The sequence below is a fragment of the Pan paniscus genome, chromosome 23 (assembly GCF_029289425.2).
Source record: "Pan paniscus chromosome 23, NHGRI_mPanPan1-v2.0_pri, whole genome shotgun sequence".
NCBI classification, from domain to species: domain Eukaryota; kingdom Metazoa; phylum Chordata; class Mammalia; order Primates; family Hominidae; genus Pan; species Pan paniscus.
Genome location: NC_085927.1, coordinates 34,575,075 through 34,596,737, shown reverse-complemented (window position 1 = coordinate 34,596,737; position 21,663 = coordinate 34,575,075). Strand labels below are relative to the sequence as shown.

At 45.0% G+C, this 21,663-nt stretch overlaps 2 pseudogenes; both read right to left on the bottom strand.

Annotated features, from left to right (window-relative positions):
- Window positions 1-11,089: 11,089 nt before the first annotated feature.
- On the bottom strand, window positions 11,090-12,549 carry LOC100981522 (actin-related protein 2-like; annotated as a pseudogene).
- Window positions 12,550-12,801: 252 nt separating this feature from the next.
- On the bottom strand, window positions 12,802-13,326 carry LOC100981852 (ADP-ribosylation factor-like protein 5A; annotated as a pseudogene).
- Window positions 13,327-21,663: the final 8,337 nt, after the last annotated feature.

Genomic DNA, 21,663 nt, shown 5'->3' with positions numbered 1-21,663 from the left:
TCCTGGCCTCCCTGAGAGGCTGCTGGAGGAAGAGTCCCACCTCACAGTAAGGAAAGATTGCCTCTTTTTGTCCAAAATAGACATGATGCTTTGTTGTTTTATTTCATTTCAAATTGGTTCATGTATGAAAATCTGGCAATATACGTAACATGATACATACCGTTTCCGGACAAGACAGTGTCAAACATGAATGGCAGCCTCAGCTTATAAACAAACTGTCTGGGAGAGGGCCTGTCCTCAGCACCTGTACTTCTTTCTCCTGGGGCTAAGAATTTTTCAATTGCCAGCTGGGCGTGGTGGCTCACGCCTGCAATCCCAGCACTTTGGGAGGCTGAGGCGGGCGGATCATGAGGTCAGAAGATCGAGACCATCCTGGCTAACACGGTGAAACCCCGTCTCTACTAAAAATACAAAAAATTAGTCGGGTGTGGTGGCGGGCGCCTGTAGTCCCAGCACTTTGGGAGGCCGAGGCGGGCGGATCATGAGGTCAGAAGATCGAGACCATCCTGGCTAACACGGTGAAACCCCGTCTCTACTAAAAATACAAAAAATTAGTCGGGTGTGGTGGCGGGCGCCTGTAGTCCCAGCACTTTGGGAGGCCGAGGCGGGCGGATCATGAGGTCAGGAGATTGAGACCATCCTGGCTAACACGGTGAAACCCTGTCTCTACTAAAAATACAAAAAATTAGCCAGGCGTGGTGGCAGGTGCCTGTAGTCCCAGCTACTCGGGAGGCTGAGGCAGGAGAATGGCGTGAACCCAGGAGGCGGAGCTTGCAGTGAGCCGAGATCACGCCATTGCACTCCAGCGTGGGCAAGAGAGTGAGACTCCATCTCAAAAACAAACAAACAAAACAAAACAAAACACTGGGATGGCAATCATGTGCCAGAATGTTCACAGTGATTATTCTTTGCTGATGGAATTAAGGTGGCTTTATGTATTCACACGAGTTTGCATTTTCCACATTTCATACAATGACTATGTATGACTTTAATAACTAGAAAAAAATGTAGAGGCTGGGTGCGGTGGCTCATGCCCGTAATCCCAACACTTTGGGAGGCCGATGCAGGTGGATCACGAGGTCAGGAGTTCGAGAACAGCCTGGCTAACATGGTGAAACCCCTGTCTCTACCAAAAATACAAAAATTAGCTGGGCGTGGTGGTGGGTGCCTGTAGTCCCAGCTACTTGGAAGGCTGACGCAGGAGAGTTGCTTGAACCCAGGAGGTGGAGGTTGCAGTGAGCTGAGATCATGCCACTGCACTCCAGCCTGGGCAACAGCGTGACACTCTGAAAAGAAAAGAAAAAATAAAAAAAATAAGGACTCCAGATAATTCATAGATCAGCTTCATTCTGCCCAAAGTGCACTGGCATTAATGTACTATAAAGTACAAAGCAGGCCGGGCACGGTGGCTCATGCCTGTAATCCCAGCACTTTGAGAGGCTGAGGTGGGTGGATCACTTGAAGTCAGGAGTTTGAGACTAGCCTGGCCAACATGGTGAAACCCCATCTCTACTAAAAATACAAAAATTAGCCAGTTGTGGTGGCGGGCACCCGTAGTCCCAGCTACCCAGGGGGCTGAGGTGGGAGAATCACTTGAACCCTGGAGACAGAGGTTGCAGTGAGCCGAGATTGTGCCACTGCACTCTAGCCTGGGCAACAGAGTAAGACTGTGTTATATATATATATATATATATATATATATATATAATATATAGTTACTTTATGCAGCCTCATTATAGCAAACTAATCTTAAAAAAAAAAGTCATATATCAGAAAGCAGTAACTTTTAATCTCCATTAAGAATGGCAGGGTGGAACTCTTGGTCCTGCCTCTGATAACTGGGCAGTTGTGTGGATGGCTCAGCCAGAGCCTACTCCATTTCTCTGTCTCCCTCTGCCCATCCCTATCTCTGTCTCTCTCTGTATCACTCTGTCTCTCTGAGTCTCTCTCTGCCTGTACACATGTGTGCCTATGGGTCTCTCACACATGCTCACCTGCTCAAGCTCCTCATCTTCAAATGCTCCATCACAAAGGCGGCCACACCTCTCGGCAAATCGATGACCTTCATGGGCCTCGGCGCCTGCACCAGGCCCATGCTCTGGAGGGCCTCCAGGCTCGCCACCTCCCCCTCAAACATCTGCTGGGCCTGCATCCAGAACACAGCCATGAGCCTTGTCAGCCTTGTTGACTCAGCCAGGGCCTCTGCCCACCGGGCCCTTCACGGAAGCTACCACGTGGAAATCACAAGGACCTTCAGTCACTGATAGCCTCTGGGAACTGGCGTCCACCCGCAGAGGGCAGGGTGCAAGAGATATGCCCTTTATTGGGTGTGAACTCATCATAAAGTTCACCCACTGGAAAAGTATACAATTTGATGCTTTATTAGATTGATACTGTGTGCAAGTTCTCTCTTGCCCACTGGCAGTTAATCCCCCCTCCCATCTCTAGCCCTAAGCAACACTGCTATGATATTCCATCTCCATAAATTTCCTCCTTCTTTAATAGAAATGAACACATATATATATTTGGAATCTGACTTCCTTCATTTAGCATACTATGTTTGAAGTTAATCAACACTTTAGCACATGCCGGTCATGTGTTTTCCTTCATAGTCTGCTGTGTTTATTCATACAGAGAGTGTTTATTCATTTATCAGTTAATGGACGGTTAATTATTTTTTTCTATGATAAGTAATGTAGCTTTGAGCATTCATACACAGTCATGTAATGCATAATGACATTTGGTCATTATTATTATTATTATTTTTGAGACCCAGTCTGGAGTGCAGTGGCACAATCTCGGCTCACTGGAACCTCCGCCTCCTAGGTTTAAGCAATTCTCGTGCCTCAACCTTCCGAGTAGCTGGGACAACAGGCACACACCACCACACCCGGATAATTTTTGTATTTTTAGTAGAGACAGGGTTTTGCTGTGTTGGCCAGGCTAATCTCAAATTCCTAGGTTTGGGTGATTCACCCACCTCTGCCTCCCAAAGTGCTGGGATTATAGGTGTGAGCCACTGTTCCAAGTCTAATTTTTTTTTTTTTTTTGAGACGGAGTCTTGCTCATTGCCCAGGCCGGAGTGCAGTGGCGCGATCTTGGCTCACTGCAAGCTCCGCCTCCTGGGTTCACGCCATTCTCCTGCCTCAGCCTCCCGAGTAGCTGGGACTACAGGCGCCCGCCACTGTGCCTGGCTAATTTTTTGTATTTTTAGTAGAGATGGGGGTTTCACCGTGTTAGCCAGGATGGTCTCGATCTCCTGACCTCGTGATCCGCCCGCCTCAGCCTCCCAAAGTGCTGGGATTACAGGCGTGAGCCACCGTGCCCGGCCACCCGGTCTAATTTTTTTTAAGAAATAAGAGAACTATTTTCTAAATTTCCTTTGCCAATTTATATTCCAACCATGATGCATAGCACTAATTTCACTGTACAACGTATGGTAGGCCCCAACATGTAAGAAATGATGAAAGTAACATGTAAAGATTACCATAAAACAAATAAGATTATCATTGTTCCTATCATCTTTGTCAAACTGTCAAAACAATCTAAAAGTATATTTTTATGTAAATGTGCTTGGCAGCATAGCTAAAAAAAGCATTAGTTACATACTTTTATCAGTAACAAAGTCAGAAATTTTAAGGGGAAAAACACTTGTACTCTCAACACAATATCAGAATTAGCATAAAAATTCTGCTGGTCACGTTGGACTATTTAGTTGTCTGGGGCAGTGTTTTGTAGACAAATGAGCATCTGTGGAGCACCTGAAGTAGGAGATCAACAGAACTTGGGTTTCAAAAGTTATCTGGGTTTACAGTGTGAAACTTTGTTGGAGGACACACACCTTGTGTGAGCGAGGTGCCTCGGTGTGTGTGGATGTGTTGGAGGTAGAGCATAATGGTGCCTTCCTCCAGAAAGGGACATTTGGGGTGGATTCATTCCATCTGGACAACACAGCCTGATGTGGCACGGACATGAATGGAGGTGAAATGGACAGTAGCTGAGAGGATCAGTCCTGACAAGAGCCAAGGTGAAAAGCCTGGGAACCCCTTAAGGTGCAAAGTCTTCAGCTGAAAAAGAAGGTGGTCACAGGAAATACTGAGATGGATCAGCAACGCACGGGAGGGAGAGTTCTTGGCCCTGTGGAGTGAGTAGTGTGGATTCTCAAGTTTTCTCCTCTTTCCATTAATTTCTCTTCCAAGGCAGACGACTTCGATCATAAACTACCAAGATACCTGGAGCGATCAGATGAGCCTCGGCCTACTCTTGAAGCTAAAGGAAGGCTGCTAGCAAGACTGGCATCTGGGCTTGGCTGTGCGTGTTTTCCATTGTGGGAAAATATACATAACACAATATTTGTGATTTGAACCTTTTAACCAAAGTGTGCACGCAGTGGCATTCAATATATTCACTTACACTTAAGGCACAATGACAAGGCAGCAAAGGGCCGTTAGGTGATTAGTTCACACTTGTTGCAACTGTTTGTACTGCAGAGTTAAAACATACCAGCATTCAACCCATGTCTCCTCTCTTGAAATAAACTGTCCCCTTTGCAAGGGATCTAAATCTCCATTTACAGAACTCATTGACTATTTGCCTCTTGCAGCGGAAGTCCCTGGATGTCAGCCTTCTGGTGGGAATTATAAGAAGTATGAGCCCCAGGGCTCCTTTAATCTCTCCCCAGCCAGAGTCCACATATTTTCCCCCATGTTTTTTGGGTGAAAAGGCCTTTCAGAACCCTAAATCCGTCTGGTTTATACTTGTTGCTGGGCTGCTTCATTCTAGTCAGAATCTGGGAGGATGCCACCATACATAGAGAAGGCCATGAGAGTTTCACCTCTAACATTCTGTAGATATGGCCTGTTTATATTGTCTAATGTGAGCACCTGATTCTGAGTAGAAAGAACAGTGCCATTGGGTTAGTGGAATGCACATTTGGTGACAGAGGGAAGGAGGCCCTGGGTGGTCCTCAGGAAGGATCCTGGGCTGGGGGTCTCCAGGCTGCAGCTATCGACATACCATGTAAGAGGAGATGGACTCTGCCCCTGTCTTTTCAGAAGTCTAGGGGAGGGAGGAGGAGTTTGTAGAGACTGATTCTTGGTAAGGAAGGATGTGAGCAGGAAGGTGCAGGCTCTGTGCTGGAGCAGTCACTGCCCCTTCTCAGCCAGGCCTGAGCCCAGGCTGCTCGGACAGCTGCTCAGCTCTTCAGTCCATGAGACCCTGGGAGCTTGTGGGCTTCACTCACCAAACCCCCCGAGCATCAGCCCAGCAGGCATCCTCCCTAGTTAATTTGCCTGCCCTGCTCATAACAGTTTGTGAGTTTTGGTGAAACTAATGTTTTGTGATGCTGTCTTAAGGTTGTGGCTGGCTTGCAGCCACATCTGTCTTTAAGAAAGAAACCAGTTCCTCCACTTGTCGTGAGCTCTGAGGCAGTTGGGAGTCAAGCAGTCACTAATTATTCAGGGTGGTCGCTGGAGCACTGGACACCTCACCTTGAGGCAGCTCACTGTGTGACGGTGCTGGGGGAGGAGTGACACAGACTGGACACCCTGATCCTTCAAGGGGCCTTTGGTTGGGATCAGCTGCATCATATTTTGGGTCAGGGATTAAAATGCAGTGGCGGAAGTCTGGGTCAGGCACCTCCCACAGGACATCACCTCTTCCCAAAGCAATCCTGGAACAAGAGGATTTGGGAAATGGAGTGAGGGAAGCCCTGGTTCAGGGGCCCAGGGCGAGACCTAGAGGGCCTCTGCTTCAGGGATCTCCAGCTCCAGGGAACCAACTACATTGCTAGCTCCAGCCCATCCCTCCTCAGTGTTGTGGCTTTGGGAAAGTCACTCAGCCCCTCTAAATTTCAGTTTTCAATTGTAAAATGTGGGTCACAGCTCTGCTCCGCCCACTCCACAGGGCTCATGTGAAGGTCACAGGAGATGACAGCAGATCCCCTTGAGGAGCTATAAGGCATCCTGCCCATATAAAGGCTGCAAAGAGACCTTCCACCTTCCGCGTCTTGTAGCCAACCAAGTTTCCTCTCTAGAGGCAACCACTGCTATGCGTCTGCCTTAATCCTGAAGATGCTTTACATTTGAACACTTTTAAAGCACTTATGAAGTGCCAGTCATTTTTCTTCAGGCTTAATATGGATCTGCTTAGACTAAGCTTCAGAACATAGTGCTAATAGGCAGGCCCCACTGACATCTCCAATGTCAGGGGGTGACGTCGGGGCTAAACCTGCTGTCTGTCCAGGTGCCGACTGGGATGCCTCTGGGAATGGGCAGGAGATTTCCTTGACCCTAGATCACTTTTCTGGCATATCCCGTATTTAAACCTTCATGATCTTGTTGTATCTTTGAACCATAATCTTAAGAAAATATATTCAAGGACTGGCATGGTGGCTCATGCCTGTAATCCCAGCACTTTAGGAGGCTCAGGCAGGTGGATCACCTGAGGTCAGGAGTTCAAGACCAGCCTGGCAAATATGGTGAAACCTCATCTCTACTAAAAATACAAAAATTAGCCAGGTGTGGTGGCGGGGCACCTGTAATCCCAGCTACTCAGGAGGCTGAGGCAGGAGAATTGCTGGAACCCAGGAGGCAGAGGTTGCAGTGAGCTGAAATCATGCCACTGCATTCCAGTCTGGGTAAAAAAAGTGAAACTCAAAAAAAAAAAAAAAAAAAAAGAGAGAGAGAGAAAAGAGAAAAAGAAAAAGATTGAGAGAGAGAAAGGAGGGAAAGAGGGAGGAAGGGGAAAAAGGGAGGGAGGGAAGGAAGGAGGGAGGGAGGCAGGAAAGGAGGGAGAGAGGAAAGGAAAGGAAAAAGGAACGGAAAAAGGAAAGGGGAAAGGAAAAAGGAAAGGAAAGGAAAGGAAAGGCCAAAATAGAGACCACTCTTGACATGTTGATGGCAGGAGACCATGAACAAGTGTTAACAATCTTCCCAGGCCACACTTCGATTCACCAGCTGCCTAGCGGAGCAACTGAGTCAAAGTTGGGCTTAGGACGGAGGGGTCTGCGGTGTGGTGAGCACTTAAAATACACAACAGGCTGATTGTGTCAGGACGTTACTCCAATGAGAGAAGACAATTCAGGAGGACAGCTGAGCTCAGTGACTGAGAGAAGGGACAGGTGCTTGATGGCCTGGGCTCAGATCCTACCTAGAAGCTGTGTGACCCTGGGAAAGTGACAAAGTGACTAACCCCTCTGTGCTCAGTGTTTGATTTCCTTCAAACATTTTTTTTTTTTTAAGTAGGGTTTTGCTCTGTTGCCCAGGCTGGAGTGCAGTGGTGCCATGGTTCACTGCAGCGTCAACCTTCCGGGCTCAAGTGATCCTCCCATCTCAGCCTCCTAAGTAGCTGGGACCACAGGCACGCACCACTATACCTGGCTAATTTTCAAGTTTTTTTGTAAAGATGGGATCTCCCTATGTCTCTCTATGTATTTGGGTCCCCTGCACCCTGACAGCAGCTGGGCCTGACCCACGTGATGCTTGGGACAGTCCTTCTGTGGAGCTTGCCAGGCCTTGGTGTTTGCTCTGCCCCTCCCCAGGTGGCTGGGGGAAGGAAAAGGCAGTCACATGAGAAAGGGGAAGGAAAGGCAGTCACATGAGGCCTCCAGCTCCGGGAAAGAAATGTTCATGCCTTGTCTCAGCATGCCAGCTGCCAGCTGCCAGCTGCCAGCTGCCAGCTGCCCGGGGAGGGATGGCCAGGGGAGCCCAGCCCCTGCCTTGCGATTGGCTGTTTTGAAGGTGGGGTGCTCCAGCCCCAGCACCCCCGTGTTCCCAGCGGGCCCTGTGGGCCTCACAGCCACCTGGGCCCTTGGCTGCAGCCTTTCCTGAGCTGCCAGTTGAATAACCAATGGCCTGTGTGTCCTCAGAAGGGGTTTGGGTGGGGACTTGGTTTCACAATGGGGCTTTCCTCTCAGGTGCCTCTGGTATGAAAAAAATTCCTTTCCCAAAGTGGTCTTGGGCACCTGTGTCCTTAGGAGCCTGAGTCCCTTGCCCTGCAAAGGCTGCACCTCTCTCAACTGCTGGCGGCTGCTGTCTGCAGGGGTCCTGCTCCAGCTCTGGGAAGTAAGCAGGGTTCCCTCCTGTCATCACAGGGGTGTGTAATGAAGACGCCCACCCAGCTCTGCTGCTCTGTGCCTTCAGAGGGGCCTGAGCCAGGAGGATAGAGCTGGGCTTGCAAGCCCCGGTCTGATGTCCACGCTGCAGAATGGCCTGCCTGGCTGGGAGTGACCAGTCACGCAGACTCTAGTGCAGGGAACTGCTTAGAGATCTGCCTTCCTAACTTACCTTCCTGTCACAAGGGCCATGGGCTCTACTCTGGGGAGAGACGCTGAGGCCACCACCCCAAATGAAGGCCATGGGGAGTGGTGCTGGCCTAACCGTGAGAGGCCCAGGGAGGACAGAGGCGTCTGAGTGCATGGCGAAGCGAGTCCCAGCAGTGCTCCCGAGAACGGAGGAGGTGGGAGCCTGGAGGAGGCCTGGTCCCCACTGCCTGCTGTTCCTTGCCATGAGGGTTTCTGCCCTGGGCAGGGCCCTGGCTGCTGCCCCTGCCTTAGCATAGAGAGTGGGTCCCCCTTGGGGATGGCTTTTGCCTGGCTGTAGCCGAGCCTCGGCATGAAGGTCCTGGGGCTGACTTCATGACTGCTCTTCATATGCCCAAGCCAGAGGCCCAGGAGCTCCCTGTCCCAGGCAGGGGGTCACGTGCTGCCCGCCTGTTCCCTAGTCACACAATGATATCCCAACCTCCTCCGTCACATCTCTGTGTCAGCACAAGGTGGCCAGAGCATATCTGCCTGCCAGCTCCTATACCTAGGCCTCAGGGGCCCTGGCAGCACGTGTGGAGTCCCTGGCCCATGTGGGGCTGCCCAGGAGTGGGTGGGAGGGAAGGCCTCCTGGCAGGGGCTCCTGGCCCAGGGCTTGCTCCTTGAGCCGCCAAGTGGAAAGAGGGCAGCTGAGGCCCCTTGATGTGGAGGCCTCTGGGATGCGGCTCACTGACCACTGCTCTGCCTTTCCCCTTCCCGGGACCTGAGGGGACCCTGTCCTTTCCTGTGAGTCAGGCTTCAAAGAGCTGCCCCTGAGAGTCTGAGCACCTCTGGGAAGCCCCAAGGAGGCTCTGGATGTTGTTGGCCATGAAGCCGAGCTCTCTCCATGGTCACTGACTTAATCAGGCTTTGAATATGAAGTCAGGAATGACCCACAAAGCTGCTGCCAGGACCAGGGAGACCATGGTGACTTTATCACAGTAGACTTAACAGCTGCAGCAACTCTTGCTACTCTAAATGACACGGCACTGAAACCAAATGCCAGAATGCAGCGGGGGGGGGGGGGGGGGGAGGGGGGGAGGGGGAAGAGGGGGAGGAGGGAGAGAAGGGGGTGGAGGAGGAGAAAGGGGTGGGGGAGGAGGAGGAGGAATGGGAAGGAGGAGGAAGAGGAGGAGGAGGGTGTTAGTAGTGGCTCTGGCAGGGCTGCAAAGCTGGTTGGGGAGGGGAGTCAGGCACCCCAGAGGGAGAGAGGGGCCCGTGGGCACGGGGGTGCTGGCCAGGCAGGGACGGACTGGCACCTGCAGGAAGGACAGGGGCTTGGCTGAGCAGAGCATGGCCAGCCTAGCCGAGGGCAGCCAGCATCCTACACTCACTGGTCTCAAGGTGCCCAAGCCAGGGGCCCAGGACTTTGGGCATTACTGGGAAATGATGGGAACCCAGGGTGGGGTGGCGTTAAACAAGATGAGATGGTAAGATTTGCTTTCACTTTAAAGGAATATTTCTGGTTGTTGCTTGGAAAAGAAATGTCAGGGGCAAGAATGGTGCAGGAGGGGCGGCCTGGAGGACGGGGTGGGACTGCAGGGCGAGGGCAGGAGCCTGCGCCGGGTCAGGAGCCTGCGCTTACATCGGAGGTGGCTGGGAGACCCTGGCTGTGGGGCAGAGGCCTGAGTAAGGGGGCCTTGCTGGGGATCTGGGGGCCTCTGCGTGCTGGTGCCTTCCCGCCTCCATTCCTCTCAGCCCTGATTAGCTCTGTCTTGGAACGGGGTAACTACCTTTATTCGAGAACTTGGGGCAAGCCCTGGGCGATTCTGAAAACTCAGGCATATCGTTTTGATTTCTCCACCCACAAGGAGCCCCAGGCTTCCTGAGACCTTGGGACACAGCAACGCCATGCAGCCTCAGTGGGAACTTGCCTGTCACCTGCGGCCCAGGTGGTGTGACAATGATTTTTTTTTGGTAACATTTTAAAACAGTCAAATTTTACTCTACTTCCAGTTTTCAAATCCAAACAAACAAACAAACAAAAAAAAAACTAATGAAAATTACCCAACTAGCAACAAGTCCGGTATTCCAATGTTATTTTTAAACCAATTATAACCTACTGCTAGTAATTATTTGTAAGTACCTGCTTGTTTTTATTAAGCACTGGTCAGCTATATAAAAGAATAATATGCAAGAATGATACTTGGCAATGGGTTACCTTAATGCTTCTGGAATAAACAGAAGCATTAACAAAACACCAGATCTTAAGCACTTTTAAATCTGTAATTTGAATTACCAAAAGGGTTTTTAAATGTTACTTTTCCATTGATAGATTGTAGGGAGTCTAGTCCCAGCTAACATAGTTGATTTTAAAAAACAAATAAATCCCTATGCCACATAGTAATGGAATACTACACTTGTGCTTTTTATATCATATGGAAACAGCTCCAGGCAGAGCACAAATAGAAGAAAACCTGCCAAATCAAAGTACTGTAAATAAAGTTCCTCTACGTACTCCAGTGAGAAAACCTCAAAAATAAAAATCAGAAGACCACCCACTGTTACCCCCCCACCCCAACAAAAACCACCCAAAACACTTTAGTTCTGAACCTAACATTTCCCTAAGATGTTCACAGGAGAAGCTTTAAGGTACTTAAAGCTACAGTTGAAAGTGCCATACTACAGAGGAAATGCCCTAAAGTGTTCAGCAGCTGCCCACCCATCCCAAACCACCCCCCATCCCAGTAATATGTAAAAGCTCCTGTTAAAGTCTTTTCATTATGCTAATAAAGGCATACCACCTAGCGTTCTAGAGACTGCAACTAGCGGCATTAGAGCAGCAAAGTGAAAACAGGAAGCCTACAGGAATGATCTAAATGCCTACTTAGAAGAAACAAAGCAGCAGACAGGACCCTTAGCCCGCTTGTCTATGTAGGGAAGCAGTTGAACTAAATTCAGATTTACCCACATTAACAAAAATTTAACAAAGCTTCCTCAAGACACCAGAATAAAACTTGACCTTTCCAGTCAAAAGGCACACAGAGGCCTCTTCCATGTCCTGGCGTTGAATGAGTTCAAAAGATTGGCAATAAAGGAAAAAAGAAAGCATTATGGGTGTGATGGGAACAAGGTTTGGAGTTTATCGAACAGTCACACCAAGTTTCTCTAGCACACGGACACCCTTTTCTTGGTACTCTTGTCGGGTCATCCAAAAGTTGTCTTTGTCTTTCATGGTATCTGCTAGAACTGCACCACCCATGTGCTTTCTGCGGGGTAGGTCTTCAATGCGGATCTTGAATTTAAAAAGTTTTTCCACATCACCCTTTAAAACTCGTTCTAAGTAAAGCTGTTTAAGTTCTCGTTCCAACCGTGATGACAGGCCAGGATACATAGTAGACCCTCCAGAAAGCACAATGTGTTTGTAGGATTCAGATCAGGTATCAATGTCAGCTGCCTGAATTGTGTTCAAAAGCAATTCAGCAACACCAACTCCTTCAACATTGATCAAGTGAGGCTGAAATAAAACTTCTGGTGCTTCAAATCTCTCCCCTCCAACTTTGATGATATGTCCATCTGAGAATGTATAAGATTCAACTAATACTTTGGTTTCTAAGGCCAGTTTCTGCTCTTGCTCAATATTATATCCCACGTAACAGTTTTTCTTTAATCATGCAAACCATTTCAAAATCAGCAGGGTGGTTGAAGGCGTATCCTCGCAATAGAAGCAACCTGGTATCTAGTTATATCCCTCTCAGCAATATCCAGTCTCCTGGTAAGATGAGGGAGAGAAAAGCCTTCACATACTGGGCAAATATGACTCACACTATCTCCAGAGTCTACCGCTACACCAGTCAATAAACCTTGAGCGTACAAAGTCAGAACCGTCTGGATGGCCACGTATACACCGGAAAACTGCTAAGTTTCAAACATTACCTCTACAGTCTTCTCTGTGTTTTTGGTTGGGTTCATAGGAGGTTCTGTGAGTAAGATTTTACAATTTCTGGTATCTACATTAAGTTTCTCTGGTCCAAACGTGTAGTCCCACAGGTGTTTCACGTCATCCCAATTTCTTACTATGCCATTTTCCATAGGGTAATTAACTTCCAACATTGATCGTAATTCACCTGCCTCATCACCAACCATAAGATCCTTGTTCAATGTTTCCCACTTTGGTGGTTGATCTGATAATAGGTCTTCCAACCAAAGCTGGGAAGATGTGTTCTGGCAGTTAGAGCCTGCATATATCCACACTTCACAAGCCCGGTGCTGTTGTCGCACACCACCACCTTCCTGTCCTGGCTGTCCATCGTCCGCCGCGGGGGAGAGCCGCTACCGCTGCACAACCTACAGCCGCCGCCGCCGCCGCCCGGCCGTTTTCTCTTCTTCCTCCTCCCTCTCCATCTTTCTTTTCAAATAAGTGGTCTTAATTTTTCTTCTTATAGAAAAAGTTTAAATCAGTTTATTATAAATATATCTAAACCATTAATTTTTGCAGCTTTCAGGTAAAGTCCAGCACTTCATTTATACAAAGTCTATGAGGTTAGAAGAGATCATGTAATCTAAAGTCGTGACATCGTCCACTCAAGTCTTTGGCACAATCCCTTGCCAGTTAAGAGCACAGCATGCCTGGATATACCACTAACTGTTATCTTTAATAGAAGGTAGCTTCAAAAACTGGGAGATTTCCGCTACAGTCATGCATTCTTTAACGTCTCGTTTATTAACAAAACTGAGCAATCCAGCTTTCCTTAGGTTCTCATGCGCTAACGTTTTATAGAGTTCTCTAGTTACAGAAATCATGTGTCTGTACTGTCCACAACTATTATCAACTCTGTGTTAGTATAGTAAGTGTTCCAGGAAGAACGAAAAGATTCTTGGCCACCAATATCCCACATTAGGAAACGCATATTATTAATCACTATCTCTTCTACATTACTTCCTATTATAGGAGATGTATGTACAACCTCATTCATAGAAAACTGGTAAAGAATGGTAGTTTTCCCTGCATTATCCAGCCCAACAATGATAACTTTGTGCTCCTGGTGATCGAACAGTCTCCACGTTCTGGGGAAGAAAATTCTCATTCTCGGACAGCAGACCCCCGGCTCCAGACACCCGGGGCCGCCTGGCCTCCCCTGGCTCAGGCTGATGGGGAAGAGAGAGAGGCGCTGGAGCCTCCATCTCTGCTGCTGCTCCCGCGCTAGCCGCGGGCCCGCTTCCAGGGAACCGGCGGGAGGCCGAAGCCCAGGCCGCCCTGCCGCGCGAAAGGCCCCGACGCTGCCGCCGCGGCACTGGCCTGGCTCGCGGACATCGCCGCCACCTTGTCTGCGACGAGCCTCGCGGGCCAGCGCCCTCCCCAAGCTCCTCTTGGGCGGCTGCACCAAAGTAATTCTTTTTCCAACACACAAGATCCCTTGCTTACCTAACAGGACCAAATGAAGTGAAAGCATGTTAAAATTCTAATCCACTGCTTAAACATTACAAATTTAATTTATGCATACAAAATTGAATCCATGCCACTCTATACACAACAATGCAATATTTTCAACATACAGTTTTCTGATAAAATAATGCCGTGTCCCACATAATTAAAAAACTATCAAGATTTCTCTTTTCATCAAATAATTTGGCCTATTAAAATAACACAACAGACCATGTGATAGTTTCCCAACATCTTCCTATCTATAAAGTTTGTATGAGATTACATCTCACAAGAAGAAAAGTAAATATAAGTAAAATAGAAGAGATGATGATTTAAAAATCAAAACATCATATAAGGGCTTGTGTAAAACTTACAAATGCTTCAACAAAGAATTATACTTTGAGAATTTTAAACTGTTCACATGATATGCTTTGGAAACAGCATATACTGTTAAAAATGTGACTGAATAAAATGATCGAGTAATATAAATGAAAAATGGCCTCAAGTCGGTGGTAGTCAGTAACCAATGTGGAAAACTGGATGGAGAATTAACTGCAATTCAATTATCTATATTAAAATGACTCCTAGATTTCTCAAAGAACTCAAAGTAGAACTACCATTCGATCCAATAATCACACTACTGGGTATCTACCCAGAGGAAAAGAGGTCATTACATGGAAGACAGATGCATATGCATGTTTTTATAGTAGCACAATTCGCAATTGCAAAAATAGGAAGCCCATCAACCATACCCATCAACTAAATGCCCATCAGCCAACGAATAGATGAAGAAAATATGGTATATATACACAGTGGTATACTACTCAGCCATAAAATGGGATGAAATAATGGCCTTTGCAGCAACCTGGAGGCAGCCAGAGGCCATTATTCTAAGTAACTCAGGAGTGGAAAACCAGGTATCATATGTTCTCATTTGTAAGTGGAAGCTAAGCTATGAGGATGCAAATGCATTTAAGAATGATATAATGGACTTTGGGGACTCGGAGAGAAAGGTAGGAGGGGGTGAGGAATAAAAGAGTACATATTGGGTGCAATGTACACCACTCAGGTACGGGTGAACCAAAATCTCAGAAATCACCACTACAGAACTTACTCGTGTAAGCAAAAAACACCTGTATCCCAAAACGACTGAAAAATAAAAGACTTCTACATGCAATTGGAAGCTATGCAACATACAAAGAGAAACTGACCATACGTAGCTGAAAAAATAAAAAATGATTTTTCAATGCAAAATGAATGTTGTAAATAAGGCATTAGTTTTGTCATGGGAGATATGAGTGTGATTCTATTCACATTGTATTGCTACTGTGAAACGGACACAGATATTGTACTGTTTGAATGAATATGTCATTTTTTTTCTTGCCTAATTCAAACAGATCTTAGACAAGGAAAAGATACTCTTGTATAACACCAATTTTGTTTCCACACATACTCCCTTTTGTAGTAAAGGAGACTGAAAATAGAGTTCACAAAATATAAAACTGTATAATAAACATGTCATGGTACATTTGGAATTACAGTAATCAGAAACTTCAAGTTGAAAGAGCAATGAGATGATTTTATTGCCTGTAATATAGATAGGAATTAATAAAATTTATAGTATTTAATTGTAGTGTGACGTATGGGAAAATTGGTACTGGTACTATTACATAAAATTAATGAAAACGCGATTTTTACCAGCATATCTGAGGGTGAAAAGTAATTGTCATATTTTAACATGTTCATTGATTTTTGGATCGGCAATTCCAAATCTGAGAAGCTGTCAGAAGTATGCTTAATTGCCCATAGTGATATATGCTCAGAGGCATTCATCATAACATTATTTATGGTGGGTAAAGATTAGAAAAACCCAGGCTCTCTCTTGGTAGTGGTGAATGTTATTAAAATACAAACCAACAGAAGATAACACTTCCCAAGGGAACATTCTTACAGTGACTATGACGTAAAACTAGCAACATTCATCACTTCTAAAATATGTGGAGGATATTTAATACATAGTTGCATTGTGAACTCATTAAATATTTGCATAATTATAAATAGAAAATAAATGAAAATAAAAGGAAAGGTTACAATATAAACAAACAAATATAACTGACATTTAATTCACTGTTCTGATTAGCAGTGCACTTATATATGTCGGTAATCGAGTTTGAGACTATGCATGCTTTTTTTGTTTCATATTTTAATGTTTAAAATAAAATTGAATATATTTAAGTGGACAGTCTGTTTTGATTCATATATATGAAAAATCTATATGTATTTATATATATATACATACATATACACATAGTTAAATAATTACTACAATCAAATTAATGAACTCATCTTCTCACATAGTTAGATGACGGCACCTGAAATACACTCTCTTCACAAATTTCCAGTGTACAGTATTATTAACTATAATCACATAACTGCAACTTTGTACTCTTGGGCCGACAGGTCCCCTTTTCTCCCACCTCCCTGTCGTTCCTGGTAACCACAATTCTACCCTGCTTCCATTTATTAAACTTTTTAAGATTCCTGCAGGGCGCGGTGGCTCACGCCTGTAATCCCAGCACTTTGGGAAGTCGAGGCCTGTGGATCACCTGAGGTCGGGAGTTCCAGACCAGCCTGACCAACATGGAGAAACCGAGTCTCTACTAAAAATACAAAAAATTAGCAGGGCGAGGTGGCACATGCCTGTAATCCCAGTTACTCGGGAGGCTGAGGCACGAGAATCACTTGAACCTGGGAGGCGGAGGTTACAGTGAGCTGAGATTGCGCCGCTGCACTCCAGCCTGGGCAACAAGAGAAAAATTCCATCTAAAAAAATAATTAGTAATAATAATAGAGTACCTCCACACTCCACTATAATCAACAAGCCACTATCGTCAATGGGCAGATCATCCAGACAACAAAAAATCATCAGTTAAGCTGTACTCTATACCAAATGGACCAAACGGAAATGTACACAGCTTTGCACGACTCCACGACTGCACAATGCACATTCTACTCAGTAGCACATGGATTATCCTCCAGGATAGGCTATGTGTTAGGCCGAAAAGCAAGTAACGGCACATTTTTAAAAACTGAAATCATATCAAGTATCTTTTCTGATCACAGTGGAATACTGCTAGCAATCAGTAACAGCAGGAACTTTAAAAACTGTACAAATATATGAAAATTAAAACATGCTCACAAACCACCAATAAATGGAAAAATTAAAAATTCATTGAAATGAGGCCGAGGCAGGCGGATCACACGGTCAGGAGATTGAGACCATCCTGGCTAACATGGTGAAACCCCGTCTCTACTAAAAATACAAAAAATTAGCCGGGAGTGGTGGCGGGCACCTGCAGTCCCAGCTACTCAGGAGGCTGAGACAGGAGAATGGCTTGAACCCGGGAGGCGGAGCTTGCAATGAGCAGAGGTCGCGCCACTGCACTCCAGCCTGGGCCACAGAGTGAGACTCTGCCTCAAAAAAAAAAAAAAAAAAAAAAAATTCATTGAAATGAATAAGGGAAATTAAAAATTCATTGAAACAAATAAGATTAGAAACACAACATAAAATCTGTGGGATGCGGCAAAAGCAGTTGTAAGAGGTGAAGTGCATAGCTATAAATGCCTAATCAGAAAAGTAGAAAGATATCAAATAGCCAACCTGACAGTACACTTCAAGTAATGAGAAAAGCAAGAAAAATCAAATGCTAAAATTAGTAGAAAGAAATAAATCATGAAGATTAGAGAAGAAATTTTAAAAATAGCAACAAAAAAATTACAAAAACACAAAGGAACAAAGCTGCGGTTTTTGAAAAAAAAATTGACAGGCTATAACGAGACTAGGAAAAAAAGAAAGAAAAAACTGCAGTAAAATCATAGATGAAAAAGGAGACATTACAATTGATAACACAGAAACACAAAGGATCGTAAGAGATTACTAAAAACACCTATATACAAACAAATTGAAAAATCTAGGAGAAATGAATAAATTTCTGGGAACACAGCAATTTCACAAGACAGAATAAGAAAAAGCCTGAACAGACTAATAATGAGCAATGTAATTAAGGCAGTAATAAAAATCTCCCATCAAAGAAAAACAGAAGAATTATGGTTTTACTGCTGAATTCTACCAAACATTTTTTAAAAAGGTAACACTAATTTAATTCAAAATATTCCCCGAAAAATGAAGAGGAAGGAGTACTTCCAAACTTGTTCTATGAGGTCAGCATTAGCCTGCTACAAAAACTAGACAGGACACAACACAGAAAGAAAACCACAGGCAAATATCCCTGATGAACACAGATGCAAAAAATCCTAACAAAATACTTGGGGATTCATCAGAGGAATATGAGAATGATTCAACACAAATAAATAAATGTCATACATCACATTCAGCGAATCAAGAATAAAAACCGTATAATCATTTCCGCAGATGCTGAAAAAAATAAAATTCAACATTCCTTCATGATAACAACTCAAAAGGAGTACAGAAGGAACACAGCACAAGAAAGGCCATATATGACAAACCCACAACTAACATCGTAATCAATGGGGAAAAGCTAAAGGCTCTTCCTGTAAGATCTTGAACAAGTGGCTACTTTTACCACTTTTATTCATCATGGTACTGGAAGTCCTAGCTAGAGCAATTAGACAGGAGAATGCAATAAAACCCATCCAAATTGGGGGGAAAAAAGTCAAATTGTTTCTGTTTGCAGGGTGACATGATCATATATACATAGAGAGAGCACCCTAAAGATTCCACAAAAAAACTACTAGAAATAATAAATTTAGTAAAGTTGCAAGATACAATATCAACATACAAAAATGAGTAGCACACACATGCACCAATAGTGAAACACGTAAGAAACAAATCAGAACAGTAGCTACCCACCCCCACCCTCCAAAATAATGATACCTAGGGATAAACTTAACCAAAAAGCTGAAAGATCCTACAATGAAAACTATAAAACATAGATCAAAGATATTAAAGCAGACACAAGAAAATGGAAAGATATCCCACGTCCATGCCCTAGAAGAATATTGTTAAAATATCTCTATCACACAATGTGATCTACGGAATCAATGCAAACCACGTTAAATTACGAAGACATTCTTCACAGAAATAGAAAACTATTCTAAAATTCATGTGGAAATGCAAAACACCTCAGAGAGACAAAAGAATCTTGAATAAAAAGAAAAGCTGGAAGCATCACACTACCTAATTTCAAAATATACTACAAAATATACTATAAATCCATAGTAACTGGAAATCCATAGTATAATATCAAAACAGCATGGTACTATCAAAAAAAGGGGCAGGGGAGAGACAGACAGACATAAACAAATCAAACAGAATAGAGAACTCAGAAATAAATTCACGCATTTACAGTCAACTCATTTTCAACCTAGGTACCAAGAACACACCCTCTGGAATAACAATATCTTCGACAAACTGTGCTAGGAAAACCCGACACCCACATGTATAAGAATAAATCTAGACCGTTATCTTATCATACACAAAATTCAACTCAAAGATTTAAATGTAGGACCTGAAATTATGAAACTACTAGAGAAGAAAACATAGGATAAATGCTTAATGAAATTGGTTAGGACAAGGAATTTTCAAACAGACATCAAAAGTACAAGCAACAAAAGCAAAAATAGACAAATGGAATTACATTAAACTTAAAAGCTTCTGCAAAGCAGAGGAAGCAATCAATAGAATGAAGAAACAATCCAGAGAACGGAAGAAAGTATTAGCAAATTATGCATTGGGCAAGCCGTTGATACACAAAATATAGAAAGACTCCTCAGAAGCAAAAACACAAATAATCTTATTTAAAAATCAGAGAAAGATCTACCTAAAACCTTTGTCCCCCCACCATTACCTTCCCACCTTCTTTTCCCGACTGCCTTCAGCCCCATCCCTCTCGCCACCCTTTTATCTTTCTCCACCTACCCCAAAACTTTTTCCCCACCATTTTTCCCCACCTTCTTTTCGCAAAGCCCCCTCTACTCTCCCGCTCACCACCGTTTTCCCCACCATCTTTTCCTCCTCTCCCTGGCCACCCTCTTTCCCCCCTCACGCTCTCATCACCCTCTTTTGCTCCTCCATTTACCCAAAAACATTTTCCCCCATCTTTTCTCAAAGCCTTCTCTCCACTCCTGCCACTCACCACCCACTTCTCCCCCTCCATCTACCCCAAAACTTATTTTCCCACCATCTTTTTCCCCACCCTCTGTCTGCAACGCCTTCTCCTGCTCGCCATCCTTTTTTCCCTTTGGCACTCACCACCCTCTTTACCCCTCCATCTACCCCAAAACTATTTTCTCCCCTCCTACCACTTCAGCTGCGCTGCCGTCTCTGTGGCCGCCACCAACTGCAGCAAGGCGAGGTGCGATGTCACAGGCCCCAGCTCCCAACGTGGGGCAAGTAGCTCTCCCATCTCCTCGTCCTCTAGCCCGACAGGAGCAGCCTTCCCTGCTGGTGGCCCTCTTACCGCTCTCGGGGCACTGCAGTCTCAGTAGCCACCACCTACCACAGCGAGGCAAGGCACGAGGAGAGCCACAGTGCCCGTAGGCTCCAGCCTCCAGCCTCCAGCCTCCAGCGTGCAGTAGGTGGCTTCCTAAGCTAGCACGGAACAGCAGGTCACTGCTAAGCAGAAAATCCTGGAATGGCCTGACGGCCCACTATGCTGATGTTAGGCAATGGGGGTTCCTGGATTGCGTGTTCTGATTGGATGAGAGAAAAACCTCTATGCCTACTCTGATTGGACTTTATTTTCATGCTCTGATTGGTTGTCCTAATACTTGCTCTCATCCAGTCAGAACATGATAATAAAGCCCAATCAGAGTAGGCCTAGAGGCTTTTCTCTCATCCAATCAGAACACACAGTCCAGGAACCCCATTGCCCAACCTCAGTATATAAAGCATGCTGAGGTGGGCAGTCAGGCCACTCCAGGCTCCACTCCATTTGTCAATTCTGGTTTTTGTTGCAATTGCTTTTGGTGTTTTTGTCATGGAAGTCTTTGCCTGTGCCTATGTCCTGAATGGTATTGCCTAGGTTTTCTTCTAGGGTTTTTATGGTTTTGGGTTTTATGTTTAAGTCTTTAATCCAGCTTGAGTTAATTTTTTTATAAGGTGTAAAGAAGAGGTCTAGTTTCAGTTTTCTGCATATGGCTAGCCAGTTTTCCCAGTACCATTTAATGAATAGAAGATCCTTTCCCCATTGCTTGTTTTTGTCAGGTTTGTCAAAGATTAGATGGTTGTAGATGTGTGGTGTCATTTCTGAGGTCTGTGTTCTGTTCCATTGGTCTATATATCAACATCACTGTTCTGTTCCATTGGTCTATATATCAACATCACTGATCATCACAGAAATGCAAATCAAAACCACAATGAGATACCATCTCATGCCATTCACAATTGCGATGATTAAAAAGTCAAGAAACAATAGATGCTGCCAAGGCTGTGGAGAAATAGGAATGTTTTTACACTGTTGGTGGAAATGTAGATTACTTCAACCATTGTGGAAGAGAGTATGGTGATTCCTCAAGGATCTAGAACCAGAAATACCCCAGCAATCCCATTAGTGGGTATATACTCAAAGGAATACAAATCATTCTACTGTAAAGACACATGCATATGGTATGTTTATTTTATATACATATATATTTTTATTATACTTTAAGTTCTAGGGTACACGTGCACAACATGCAGGTTTGTTACATATGTATATGCACACGGTATGTTTATTGCAGCACTGTTTACAATAGCAAAGACATGGAACCAACCCAAATGCCTGTCAATGATAGACTGGATGAAGAAAATGTGGTACATATACACCATGGAATACTATGCAGCCATACAAAGGAATGAGATCATGTCCTCTGGAGGGACATGGATGAAGCTGGAAGCCATCATCCTCAGCAAACACAGGAACAGAAAACCAAACACTGCATGCTCTTACTCATAAGTGGAGTTGAAAAATGAGAATAC